This window comes from Mandrillus leucophaeus, unplaced genomic scaffold (genome assembly GCF_000951045.1).
Source record: "Mandrillus leucophaeus isolate KB7577 unplaced genomic scaffold, Mleu.le_1.0 Scaffold855, whole genome shotgun sequence".
NCBI lineage: Eukaryota > Metazoa > Chordata > Mammalia > Primates > Cercopithecidae > Mandrillus > Mandrillus leucophaeus.
The window spans coordinates 1,363,083-1,378,428 of NW_012109308.1; positions in this window are offsets into that span (position 1 = coordinate 1,363,083).

Genomic DNA, 15,346 nt, shown 5'->3' on the forward strand with positions numbered 1-15,346 from the left:
TTTTTTTTTTAACGACAGTGCCTTCTAGGGGAACAGTGTCGCTGGGCTGGACGGTAGAGAATCACCTTTGGCACCATCGTGCGATCTCATGCACCCTACCAGTGGTAATACTGGCGTTAACATTTGAGTTCCCACCATGTGCTAAAGTTTTCAGATTATCTCAGTTAAGCCTGCAGCCTTATGAGGTAGATATTACTCCTCATTTTTTGCAGAGAAAAACAAAGGCTGAAGAGAAAAAGTGCCTTGTCCGAGTGGTAGAACTAGAATTGAATGCAGTCCAAGCTGTTTGCATGTGTTTTTAATAATAATGTTTTGTAAACTTGATGCCTATTATTCAAAAATTGAAGCAATCAGAAATAATAATAGCTAACATTTAGTGAGCACTGATGAGTCCTAGTAACTGTTATAGGAATCATGTCGTTCTTTTGAGCCCATCTTTTCTTGCCTATTTGAGGACTTGGCTCTAACTGCTCTTTTTGGCAGCTTCAGTTTTTTCTTCTCTATTGGATCTTCCCTATCAGCTCATAAACTTCCTGCAATGATTGCCATAAAATCATTTCATGATTTCATTTTTTAAAATAATCCTTCTTGACCCCAATCAGCAACCACCCGATTTGTTTTCTTCCCTTTATAACAAAATTTCTGGGCGAAAAAAAAATCTTTACATCCATTATCTCCGTTTTCTTACCTTTTGTTCTTTTGTTTGTTTTTCCCACTTTAACCAGGATTTGGTCCCAACCAATACTGTGAAGTAGCTCTTGTTAGGTTTACTAGTGATTCCTACCTTGCAAAATTCGGCAGTCAATATTTAGTCCTCACTTCTGGTGAAATTTGACAGAGTTGCTTGCTCTCGTTGATGTGAGTCTTTATGTATTGGGATGCCACACTCTCCTTGCCCTCCTCTTCTCAGTTTCCTTTGCAGACTACAATTTCTGCCTGAGCTAAGCCAGACTGAAAGGGTTGATCTGAGCTTTAAGATTGGCAACAAATTGCTCAGAGTGTAGTCTCACAGATGGATCTGGGGCTCTAATGAACCAGACGCTCATTCATTTGTAATCACGCCTATGTTCTTGGATAAATGAAACAAATTCCATTTTCCCTGTCGTTTAACAAAGATTCCTTAACTCGGGAGCCAGGAAAAGATTGTTCTAGCTTAGGCCAGTCATGACTGGCTGCAATTAGGTAATCTAAAATCGATCTGAACTTATTTTTTCTCCTTTGTAACAAGAGAAGGTACACCCCATATTATTAATGTTTCTTCCTATCCTATTTTAAAAATATATATTTTAAACTATTAATAAGTGACCACAATGTGTTAGGCATAGTGGAGGAATTCAGAGATGTGGTAAACTCGACTATTGCCTAAAAGATGCTCGCAATATAGTAGGAGATTTTAAAAAACAAATAGAACTTACAGGGCTGTAAATGCTATACAAGTGGTATGTGCCCCACACTAAAAGAGTTGTGTGAAGGTAGAGGTATATTTTGTCTGAATGTTCCTTTAAAACTTCCCAGTGCATGTGACACTTCAAGCAGGGCCTTGAAGGATGGCAGAGCTAAGGAGGGGTGCATTCTAGGAGAGGGGACAGCATTAGCAAAGGCACAGAGGCTACCCATGTCATAATTAAGGTCATTCTTTAGGGATGGCCTGAATACAAGGCTGCCAATACCACCACTGGACGCTAGATGTCACAAGTGAAATGAATTCTAGATGGGGTCTCCTTATAAGATAACTTACATGGAACTTCTGATTCACAGTACCAGATGCAGATCTCTGTACTCAGGCAAGGTCTGCATACTATGGCCTAAATACCAAAGGTCAGGAAAAAGCAAAAAACAGCAACCTTGTATCCGTTATTTTCCATTGACAAAAGGAGAGATGGGACTTGGCCTCTTCACACGGTAGTGGATTCACCAAGCATAGGATGGGAGTTTCGATTCTGGGAAACAACACCCCCCTTCCAATTTTGTGCCCCTCAGTTACAATTCCTAATACTATAGCTGTCCAGAACTGGGATAGACTCCTGTAGTGAACTTGTCATCATTTCCTTGTGACTGTTCCAGAAGAAACAAGAGGATTAGACTGTTACATGGTATTGAAATCTACATATATTTTGACAGGAACTTATTGAATGATCATTTGTTTTGGGCACTACAGATGAATAGTCTCTGTATTAAACGAACTTAGAGTTTAGTGGAAGAGACATTTACCAAACAGTAAACAGTAAATCCTTACTTAGAGGATGACTTAGGCTTTCTTGTTCCTTCACGTTATTAAGTAGAGCTGCAAGCTAGTCTTCGCTGGGATCAAGCAAAAACAAGCTCAGGACTCTGAGACACAGAGTCTGCAAATAAGAATGAGATTAAGCTGTAGAGCTCTGTGATTTATAATATGGTCTGGAATATGAAGTTATGAAAGTTACACTAAAGGTTGTGGTCACTGAAACTTGGGGGATGGCTGAGTTGAAGAAAAAAAGCTTCGAGAGAGAACAGAGGGGTGTGTGCAGGACTTTTGAGATTGTCCTAATCCATGGCACAGGAGGAGAATAAGGATCCACAAGAAAAACAGGAGCCATATGAGATCAGGAAATTGAATTGTCACAACTTCTACTGTGATAATTAGATATCGAATGAATCATTGTACCAGGCAGGTGGATTTGACTGTTTAATAGTAATAATGATAATGAAACCCAGTCTGTGATCTCTCCTGTACTAACAATGTCTAGCACCAGCTTGAACTCTGAGTGAGCCTTATTGCTGTACTATTTTTTCTTTAAATAGGGGAAATCTTCTCTCAGAGAAAGGGTGCGCCATCCCAATATAGTAGACATTTATCAGCTAACATCCTAGCATGAATGCCTTCCTCCTATTCCCACCAAGAGAATTCTGATGATTCTTTCGTGTAATTCCTATTTTCTCAATTTTCAGCCATATGAATTCTTTAAAATTGATGCTACCTGTCATCTCTAGGATAGCCCATCACCCTGGTTACAGTAATTGGTTCGAAGATGTGCATGTGATGGAATCTAAGCCAAAGAGATTTTCCACTGGGACGGCTAGATAAATGGATTTTATTAACTGCCTCTGTTACAGTCTGAATTGTGTCCTTACCCCCATCGCCACCTTCCCCCCATATTCATATGTTGAAACCCTAATTCCCAATGTGAACTGTATTTGGAGACAGGGCCCTTTAGGTTAAATGAGGTCACGAGGGTGAGGCCTTAATTGATAGGGCTACAGTCCTTATAACAAGAGGAAGAGACATCAGAGATAGATCCCCTTCCTCTTTATTTCTCCCTCTCTTTCCCCCACTACTCCCAAGTGCACACAGCGAGAAGGAGGCTGTCTGCAACCCAGGGAGAGAGACCTCATCAGAAACCAACCTTAGTCTTGGACTCCCAGCCTCCAGAACTGTGAGAAAATGTCTGTTATTTAAGCCACCCAGTCTGTGGTATTTTGTTACAGTTGCCTGAGCAGATTAATACACCCTCTGTACTTAAACTTTATAACCCAGAGCTTCCAGCTGCCAGCTTAGGGCTCATGAAAGACAAATCTGCTTGAAAGAGAGGGAACAGAGAGTTCTGGTCATGCCATTTGAGCCCTGTATCAAGCTGTCATGAAGCTAGAGCTATCCCTGGACTGTTCAGTTTTTGCTCCAACCCCAGAGCTTCACTTTGAGTTTTCTGTTTTCTGTTGTTTGCAACATAAAGATTTTTTGTTGTTGTTGTTTGATTGTTTGTTTGTTTTTGAGATGGTGTCTTACTCTGTCACCCAAGCTAGAATGCAGTAGTGCGATTTTGGCTCACTACAACCTCTGCCTCCTGGGTTCAAGTGATTCTCCTGCCTCAGCCTCCCAAGTAGCTGGGATTACAAGCATCCACCACCATGCCTGGATAATTTTTGTATTTTTAGTAGAGATGGGGTTTTGCCATTTTGGCTAGTCTGGTCTCGAACTCCTGACCTCAACTGATCCGCCTGCCTTGGCCTCCCAAAGTGCTGGAATTACAGGCGTGAGCCACTATGGCCAGCCAACAACGTAAAGGGTTTTAACCAATACACATAGTAATACTTATGTCTCATCTTGAGTATACTAACCCGTGACATTGAACCTGTCAAGTTCCCATTCTACATTTAGGCTAAAATGGAAAGTTGCTAATTTCCAGAGACTGGATCTGGCTTCTTTGAGAAAAAATGCCTTAGTTGAATGAAAATAAAGTCCTATCCTAAATAAAGGGGCTTAATGGAGGAAAATAAAGATTCAAACAGCTTACATGGAATCCCTTTCTTCGTTCCACTTCAGGCTACCACCACACCACCTCTACACTAACTTCTTCAGGTGATTTTAGCACCTAAGCCAGTTAGAATTAAGACTGCATGTTTGTATTAGTTACAGTTTTTACTTGCTAAGAAGTGTACTCACTCTGGTTGGTTTAAGATATATATGTATATTAAAAACGACAGTCCTAACTTTCACAACCATTTAAAAGACTGTAGCTGTTATGTATTCCTCCTCTCTAGCACCCATTACATATCCCGTATATATTTTGACAGTCCCTCAACTACTTGGAGGCTCTTTATCCAGTAAAGCAACCCCAAGCTTCACTCTCCAATAAAACATATTCGTAGCCATGATTTAGATTACTCACTATTCTGTTGGCCCAAATTTATTTGGGCCAAATCAGAGGGATAGGATAAAACTTGGGGTCTTTTTCTGTCTCTGAGGGCTTGAAACTGTGACACCGTACTCTTCTGTTTGTATCTCAATTCAGTTGAAGGAAATGGTTGCTGATCTCATAATGTTTAGGTTAATGTATTTTATTTCTAGGAAAATCCACTTGGGATTGCCCAGTGCACACGATAGACATGGAAATTGATCATCAGCATCCCCAGGTAAGCAACTGGATACCCCTATTCTGAACTACCAGCCCAAAACCCACCTCCTGCCTGTTGCCACTAGGTGACAGTCTTTGCAAATATTTTGTTTGAAGAAACCCTCTTTCTGTAACAGAAATTAGATTCTGTTGGGAAATGTTTCTTTGCTAGTTTCAGTTAGATTTGCCAAATGCCCATATTTGTTATAATCTACACTCTTAGTCATTTGAGATCATAGTTATTTCTCATCTGGAACACTCTTTTCCTCCCTTTATTTAGTTCACTCTTCTCATCCTGTTCGCTGGAAAGGTCCTATAACTAATGGTTAAGCACACAATACATGTTCTGGAGTCAGCATCTGGGTTTAACTGCAGGCTCTGTTACTTCCTAGATGTGTCTACCTTTGACAAGCCACTTGCTCTTTTTAAGTCTCAGTTTCCCCATGCACAAAGTGGCAAAATCAAAGTGTCTAATTCAATAGATAATCACTAACACTTCTAAAGTTCCTTTAGCATAATGTCGGTAAATGGGAGCTGTTATTATTAAGAGCGCTGTCTTAGCTTAAATGTCACTCCCTCCAGGACTCTTTTGCTGAGTCCCTAGTCTAGGGCACGTCCCCTGTGCTTCTCCTTCAGGCCACTTATAATAGCTTTTAGTAATTTGTGTAATTTATGTCTGCCTCCCTCGCTAAGCTGTATCTCCCAGCAAGTACCATAGTGCCTGAAACATGCCAAGGGCTAAAGTTAAGTTTGATGAATGAATGAAAAAATGCATACTCAAATCACTAGTATCAAATGAAATTCATTGATTTAAGTGGGAAATCTGTGAACTTTTTATATCTGTTAGAGATCAAAGTAACTTGTAGAGGAATTGTTACTCTTAATTCTGAGTAAAAAGTGCTGAGCATTTATTAATCAGTTTACATGAAATCCATGAAATGTTCCTGAGTATACCAGTATACCAAATAACTAGTTTGGGGTATTGCTTCATTCACTTATGACAATGTAAGTGTCCCTCACTTGAACCAATTTTTTTTCAGCAAGAATTTATTTATTGATGTACTGTCTGTAATTCAAGCATTTTTAAATGTACTTGGGAATGTAGTATGTAAAATAATTGAAGAGGCCTCGAAAGTAAAGAATCCTTGGCTGAAGTAAATGTTCACTTTTGTGTAAATACTCAATTTCATGTATTAAGTTATCTTAAAGCAAGAGCTACCCTTCATGAACTTAAAGCTTTAAAACATATATTTCCTAATATTTTATCATGTCATAGACAGATTTTATGCATATCCTTCAAAACAAATCTGGCCCATGTTGTCCTATGAATATTTCAAACTAGAAAATATTGAAAACATTGCATAATTTCAGAAATCTTTAAAGTCATTTAGTTATGAAATGATCAACTGAGCAAGTAAAAAGGCCAAAAGTAGTCACAAGAAATGTTAGATGTTTGTTTTTAAAAAATAGTTTTATGTTTCCAAAGTTTTCTCAAAATATGAAGAATGAGAAGGTTTTGTGGCCTTGAAATACCCCAAAGAGACAGCAAAATCTCCTTTTCTTCCTACCATGGTGATAAATAAAACTTGAGGTGGCCCTGACAGTAGATATGTTCCTTTCTTTGTATTAATCATTGCTTTTCTGGCCTGTTTACTTCTCCACTGCCTGGCAAGATGCTGGGACTCTGGCTTCATCACAAATGAAGCCCATCAACTCACCCATGACATGCTACACACTACTAGCAGTATTTGGCCACTTTTGATAAATTGTTTAGTTGTGTGAAATACTTCCCTAAACTGAAGTTCTGGAACTCATCAGGTGTCTTCTCTGACACTCATATCTTTCTTTGGCTCTCAGATTACCCAAGCAGCTGGGGTAAAGCCCATATCCTCCCACAAAGCATGCTGCTTTGGAAATTTGTGTCTATTGGCTTTGGCACTCAAGTAATGTTCTTGCATTCTCCGTCAAGTCAGGGATGAATAATCTCTTGAGGGTGAGTAACCTTTTAAATGTTGGAGGACTCACAGTTCCAGGGATCAGTGAGCATTTAGCAATTTGTAAGAAAGGTCAGCATCCCTTATGACCACATTTGTGTTAGCAAGGCACAGATTCTTCTTCTCCTTCTTTGTCTTAGTCTGGAGGTTGACATCACACTCTTCTCATGTCAATCCATCAGTTTGTGCAATCTTGATATACAAATGAAGTATGACTTCTGAGTTTCATGGGTGTGTAATCATTATCATTATATATGATTGAAAGCAGGCAGTTATAGAAGGGTCTTGGGTGACTGTCATTCTCCCGTCTATAAAACTCCTGGCAAAGGGATTAATACACATCCTATAAACAGAGCCAGAGTTAAGTTCCTGAAAACAACATCCCATTAATAAGGTTTAAATCTTGAAGTCAACATGGGAAAAATACGTTTAAAAAGTAACATCTAATTTGTTTTTCAATGCAGTTGGAAGGTCAGATTTCATTCCTACTCCCATGAAAGTAATTAGAGCTGCTCTCATCTTAAGAAACAGAGGTATATTAGGGTCACACAGTGTTTTCCACACTTTGTTCTGTATTAGAAACACCTGAGGAACTTTTACAACTCCTGATGCCCAGGCTGTGCCTAGCACTAATGAAACCAGAATGGCTGTGGTGGGTGCCAGGTGTCAGTGATTTTCAAAACTCCTTGGGTGAACCCAATGTGCAGCAAAGTTTAGGAATCTTGAGTTGAAGCAATCATACATTCTCTACCACACTTCAGCTTTTCTTCATTGCCTCTTTAGCTCAGTGCATCTTAACCTGACTGCTCTTTAGAATCAAGGAGCATCTTTAAAAAATTCCATTCTGATTCATTAGGTCTAGGGCAGGGTGTACGCATCAGAAACATTCAGCTTTCCCATGTGACTCTAGCATGCAGCCAGGGTGTAGAGTCTCGGGATCAGCAGATCACAGAAAGAGGCACATAAGGTGGATCTTTCGGCATTTTTCTGGCAGTTAAGAGCTTCATACATTTTAAAAATTCCTCTTCACTAGCTTTGTTGAATGAATTTTCTTCTTCAAAGCACTAGGCTGTAAAGTCCAACCATCTTTCTGAATCTGTTCATAGCAGGGTTACCTGATAAAATACAGGATACCCAGTTAAATTTGATTTCAGCTAAATGAATATTTTTAGTATAAGTATGCCTATGTGATATTTGGTATTATAATAAAAATTATTTACTATTATTTGAAATTCAAATTTAACTTGTACCCTGTAATTTTATTTGCTACATCTGGCAACACTAATGGTGGGAGAGCATGGCTTATTCTTGGGAAAGTCAGCAGCTGAATTCGGGTGGAGCAGAGCACCATCCCTTGAAACTTCAGGGTTTGTGGCCTTGTAGCACTTACTTTTTGCTGCGAAGGTGGTAAATAAAGAGCCACCAGCAGTTTTGGAATTAAAAACTCCTAAAATCCCCCAGTGAGCCAAGAAGATGAGGAGGTTTACTGTGCAAGAACTAGAATGTGGAAAAAGGTGAAGACCTGAATCTTGAGTATAGGTTTTGGTTCCAGGAATCCCAGCTCTGTACTCTCTAAGGAATCACTATTTTGCCACTTTGAACTTTTTTGATGATTTCAAGTGCCTCAGACTTGCTTCCATACTTCCCAACCCCTTTCACATTTTTTTACACGTTATTATTTCTTCTTAATCTCTCTGAATATCAGATGCTTGTGGCCTTGGCTGAAATTAAGATAGTTTCCAGGTGGAACTGCTTTCATAACTCAGTGAGTCTGAACTAATGGAAACTTTGGAAGTTCTTTGCAGTGTTATAAGCACCCCCTAATCTCAGGAGGCTTCCCAAGCAGTCTGGATACTTTTCTGCCTCAGTCTCTAAGGACTGTTCACTACTAGCTGATTCCTGAAATTTCCTTCCTTCCCTGCATCCCAAATAGACCTTGAACTGTAAATAAAAGTCGTGGGTGGGTGGGTGGATTTCTTAGCCAACAGCAGGTTCTCTACAAAGGGAAAAGGAGTGAGATTTCACGATGATTCCCAGAAAGCAGGTGTTATAATGATTTTACCAAATTGGAGCCTGACATTTTGATGAATAACTCTTGAGAACCCCTTATAATTTCCTCCATGGAGGAGATAGGCAAACAGGTAATACGTCAAATCCCCCTTTGCTGGTCCAAGTTTACTAATGGACGGAGGTGAAACAGGTGAAGCACATTAACTTTTAACCTGTTAACATTGATTGTTTTCACTAAGCATTAGGTACTCAAGAGAGAAATGCACACTGGCAGAAAGGAGACAAGACAAAGGGTGATAGGAAGGGGCTGGAAACTGGCCTGCATCTCGGAACATATTTGCAAGCCAGCTGGGCCCACTTTGCACAGATGTTTTTATAGGAGCAAGAAGGAGGGAAAAGTGTGCTAGTGTTGGATGCATTAGCACAGCAGTGGAATATCTTTGTTAGCATTTTTCCTTCTTTCTCACTGTGGCTGGATGAGGGTGGGGGCTTGGTCAGAGGCTTTGGGATAATTTTATTGCTCAACCTAAATTCAAGGAAATTATATACACTGACAATAAGACTTTTTACCAAGTTCATTTAAAAATGGTTAGTTTGTATTATTTGGATGTCAACTCTGAAATGCAAAGAGTTGCATGTTTATTTGCCTGTGGATAAAACAATCCAATCATCATTAGCTATTTGGAGAAAATATACTCAGAATTTATCTCCCTAGGCATAAATGTTGTGGTGGTTTTATTACAATATAGGTTTACTCTTCCCCTCCACAGATGATTGGTTTGGTCTTCCACTGTTTGGTGCTTCAGTTGCATGTCTATGTGATTAAGTGATTAAGGAGCTTGTCTGTAAGAAGGTTGCTTCTCTGTCTCTCTTCTTCCAGAAAATGGAAGAAGTCGGTTTTTTCTGTATAATTTGTAGGTTTGCAAATTAGTGGCCCACCATTGTACTGTTTGGGCCACACACAGTGCAGAAGAAAAGAAATATTTGATTCAAAGTTAGAAACTTGGGAATTTACACACACGCACACACACACACACGCACAATGTGGATTTCCGGCATATTTTGAAAAATCAGATTTGGCTATTTTGTGCCCATACTTCTCATGTCAACAATCCACCAGTTCCTTGGATCTCATACTGGGTATGCTTTTTACAGTTCACCAAGGCCTGTCACTTTATCATTGGGTTTTCTCAAAAGGGCCAGACACAAGGAGACATTTATATAGCCTGTGTGTATGATTCCTGTATGCCTTTGAATTTGCCATCCATGCCGTGAGGCAAGATTCAATTATGTTATCACTCCAGTGTCCTCCAACCTGATTCTGGGATTCTTCTCCTTTATACAAATGAAGTTCTTAATATTGCAATAGACTATCTGATACTCTACTTGAGGAAAAATTTGACTGTGTGGTAGCTCTAAAAGTCATTTTTGTTGTATTTCAATTTAGTCTGCTTAGCGTATGAATAAATTTATGACTAACGTAGTAACTCTTAAGTTGGTTTACTTCTTTGTGTTCTCAGTGATGAAGAATTAAAGTATCATCTGGATAAGCTCATCTATAAATGAAAAATAGAATTAGTAATTTGAATATTTAGAAGTGATTGCCTATACAGGTAAAATATAGCAAAGAGGTGCTTAACTTTGACTCTGCTTCAGCTGATGTCAGACAACTTTAACGCTAGAAGGGACCTTAGGAATAAAATCTGGCCCCTTCATTCTGCAGATAAAACTGAACTTAAGAGAGGTAAAGTGATTTATTCTTTTTTTGTTTTTGAGACAGAGTCTTGCTCTGTCACCCAGGCTGGAGTACAGTGGTGTGATCTTGGGTCACTGCAACTTCCGCCTCTTGGGTTCAAGAGATTCTCCTGCTTCAGCCTCCTGAGTAGTTGGGATTGCAGGTGCCTGCCACCACGCCTGGCTAATTTTTGTATTTTAAGTAGAGAAGGGGTTTCACAATGTTGGCCAGGCTGGTCTTGAACTTCTGACCTCAAGTGATCCACCCGCCTCGGCCTCCCAAAGTGCTGGGATTACCGTGCCCAGCTAAGTAATTTATTCTTGGTCACACTATGGGTTAGTGTCAGAGCTGGGGCCCAAATGATATCTCTTTTGACTTTAACCAAGGCTCATTGTATTTTAATTACCCTTAATTGCCTGTAATTACATAGATACTGGTTTAGGTTTATTTCTTAGTTTTCAGTGTTGTTTATTGTTTATTACAATAAGCATTATTTACAATGAAAATTATATTGTCATAATTCTATATTTATAAGTATCGGAATTGTGATGAAATTCTAAATTATTTCAAAGGCACTTTTCTTGAAAATATGAAGATGGCCCTTAATAATGAAAAATTTTTAATTTATATTTTGAGAAAGGCTTCCAGACAACAGGCAATGCTAACAGTAGTCGTCTTTGCATGTCTTTAGATGGCTTCCTCTGCTTCTTTGCTTTTATTATCTGTATGTACATGTTTCCCATAATGAATCTGCATCACTTGTAGAATTACTGGAATTTTTAAGCAGCTATGCAAAGGAAACAAAAGCAAATCCAGCCTGATAAAGACATGAAGCATTTGTATGAAATTAAAATGTTCTCACACCTCATTCATTCCTATGAGTGGGATATAAAGACCATTTCCTGTGACTCAAATATGCACACGCAAAGAGAAAAGATTTGACACTTTCCCACAGTGAGAGAAAAATGTCTGGTGGCCGTGATTGCAAGGAGGCATGTGCTGAGAGCTGTGACCTAGAGTGCATTCCAGGCTGAGTAGCACCAACTTTTAAGATTAAAAACCCAGCAGTTCCAACTCTCTTAACTATGATCCCTTCATAGTATCTGGCTGACCGACCTTGCCTGAAATTCTGGTATAGACTTTTGGTTTCCTTGAAATTCTGAAAGCTAAGGAAAATTCAAATTCTGATTTACTTTAGCCTAGTTTCAGGGAACTTAAAGATAGGAAAGTTAGCACCCGCAGTCCAGCCTCCCTCCAAAGGTGACAGCTGTGTGATTTCCAGGGGAAGAGTTTACTTGGATGGGGAGAGAAAATGCTTCTTGATAAATCATGTGTTTTTATGACTCCTGTTTCTGGGAAACCTGATATGTACAATGCACCTACACAGTTGAAACTTGACCTCTATTACTGCTTTATGTGTGATTGTGATTGTGATTGAGTTTGAAACCTGAGTGATTAAGGAGCTTGTCTGTAAGAAGGTTGCTTCTCTGTCTGTCTTACTCTTTTTTTCTCTTCTTCCCCTCTATCTCTCCTTCTATATTTTTATATAATGTTAAATTTTGTAATCAGCTGATTCTACTTTCTCATGCGCCTTAATTTTGATTTCTAAGAAAGATGAAGCATTGGAAAGCACTGCATAACTCCATGTTATCAATCAGTTAATGTCTTCAGTCCTTTAATGTCCTCTCTGCACAGCTGGGATGCTTGAGAGAAGACTGTTGACAAGTCTTGTATGTGTGGAAGACACCATTTTACTTACTTTCCCTGTATCGTGGAAGGAACACAAGCCCATCTTACAAAAAGATACCTAGGACCCTGGAAGAACAATTTTTATTCTGAATCTCAATAAAATATTCTGTCACATTTCTTTGTATCAGTAACTCCTGGAGTGAACGTTCTCTTTTTAAGTTTTGGTATGTTTCTAAATAAGTCATAAATCCATTCACACATACACAAACACATACACCTCTACTCTGCATCTATAGACCTCTCCGTCGCAGTTGAGATGTGGTGTTGCTGCTGATGGGGTTGGACAAAGGATCCTTTCAGGCAATGCCTAGTGCTATTTCGTATGACATGGGAGTGAAATCCCTCCACTCCAATTTTCCTGCCAAGTATTTTGGTACATTGTCTCTCTTACTTCCTCAGAGTCTGGAGTGACAAGCTACAGCCTCAGGCTGGAGTGGCTGAGGCTCTAACACATAGACAGGAGAGCATTTAGGAGTAGCACAGAGTATCTTCACTCTGAAGGAAGAGTAATTGAAAAATCCCAAGCTGCTCCAGTTGGTTCTTAGGTCATTCCTGGAAACAAACTTTGATAGCCCCAACTCCCACTTCATGAGTCTTCTTGCTTTTCCTCCTACAATGATGATTCTCGCCCCACAATTCTCACCCTAACTAAAACGTGCTTACACTTGCTGATGTTGGTATGGACAGTTCCAAAGGAGAGCCTTACCACAAGATTTAGCTTCTTTGGAGAGTCTTAAAAATAATTTTTCAAATAGTTGTTCATTTAAAATGCTACTTATGTTGTAGAACAAGTGAACCTTTCAAATTACCTTACAGTTTATAAAGCACTTACAGATATATATTTAGTAGAAGAAAATAGAGGTGTTCCCCCTATGGGAAATGGGCTGTGCCATTAGTCAGATCCTTATTGAGTGTGGGGTATTAATGCACAATGTGCAGATTTGGGAAGGGAAATTCAGACAGACAGTATACCGAAGGAAAATGACCTGGGAAGCACTGGCTCTGAAAGTCCTGGCCTAGCACTGTGGAGTGGGAGGTCCTGCTGCTGAAACCACACAGAACTTGATTCTAATCTCAGCTTTGCTTCTTCATAGAGTGGAGGCTTTGAAGCCACATTTCTTGGATCCAAATCAGGCTTTCACTACTTATTTTGTAAACTTGGGCAGCTTTCTGGTGTTTCTTATCTTAGGAATGGAGACAATAATGCCACCTGATGCATAGTATTGTGAGGACTAAATGAGATATGATATACAATGTTGCAAAGGTGCTGGTGCATTATATGTCTTCAGTAAATATTAGCTATTATTCTATGAGTGATATTAGCAATAGCCAGTCACATGACTGCCTCCTATTCAATGTCCACATATGTAAAAGGGAAAAAGATAATTGTTATAAGGATTCATAGAGGGCATGTGTTTTGTTAATTTAATTTTAACCTTTTAATTTAAAAAATTACAAATATGTGCAAAAATAAAAAGACTAATGTAAATAACCCTCATGTGCCCATCATCAAGCTTCAACACTGATCACTTTTTGCCATTTTTCTTTCAATTATTTTCCTACCAGTTTTTGTTTCTGGGATGTTTTCAAGCAAATCACAGATAGTGTATTATTTCAACTGTAAATTCTTCAGCATGTAGGTGTGGAAGATTGTTTTCGAGATGGCCACAGTGATTCTTCCATGAGCAGCCCCTTTGCAGTGTGACTTTGCAGCTCATCCCATGAGGAAGTAGTCTGTTTCTCAGCACCCTGGAATCTGGGCTGGCCTTGTCATGCACCTTAACTAATGAATGTGGCAAAAATAATGTTATCGGATTCTAAACCCATGCCTTGTAATTCCTAGGCAAAAGAATCTGAACCTATTCCATGTTGCTGACATTACCAATTCATAAGTAAATAACACCACAAAGTTTTGAGTGGTTTATGCACTGACAGCTACCTAATATAGTAATGTGTTTTTAAAAATCCCTAACACAGATCTTCATATATAACGAACATGAAACTTTTAGCTTCCTGTCCAAAAGACAGAACTCACAAGGCATGAGACATTTTATAACCCTGAGAGTGAGTGTCAGTAGCTGGGGTTTGTGTGGAAGTAGTATTCCATGACATTCATTCTAACCAAGAACCTTCTGTGGCTGAATTGTATATTCCAGCTCAAGATCTAAAGGATACTGATCCTTGTTCTAAGATGATAGTTCGTAAGCTTTACTGGGTTACAGTCTCCTTTGAGAATCTGATGAAATCGGTAAGAATTCTTCACAGGAAAAAATAGTGTACTTGTACACAGCCTCCTTGCTACACACACACAGATCTCTATCTACCTATAGATAATGTGTGTGTGTGTGTGTGTGTGTGAGAGAGAGGGAGAGAGAGAGAGAGAGAGAGAAGCTTGCTTACATCATAGGGTTTGTGGACCAGCCAGTGCATGGATACCAGTTAAGAAACTATGCTGGGTGCTGTGGCTCAAGCCTATAATCCCAGCTACTTGAGAAGCTGAGGTGGGAGGATCACTTGAACCCAGGAGTTCAAGACCAGCCTGAGCAACATAGCAAGACCCCTTTTCTTAAAAGAAATTTTTTTAATTGGCTGGGTGTGGTGGTGCATGCCTGTAGTCCCAGCTACTTAGTAGGCTGAGGCAGGAGGATTGCTTGGGTCCAGGAGTTCAAGGCTGCAGTTAGCTATGATTGTGGCACTGCACTCCATGTACTCAAGCCTGGGCCACAGAGCAAGACCCTGTCTCTTAAAAAAAGAAGAAGGAGAAGAAGAGGAGGAGGAGGAGGAAGAAAGAAGCAGAAGAAGAAGAATAGGAAGAAGGAGAAAGAAGAGGAAGTACAAGGAGGAGGAGAAGAAAGAGGAAAGAAGAAGAAAGAAGGAAGAAGTAGGAGGAGGAGGAGGAGAAGAAAGAAGCAGAAGAAGAAGAATAGGAAGAAGGAGAAAGAAGAGGAAGTACAAGGAGGAGGAGAAGAAAGAGGAAAGAAGAAGAA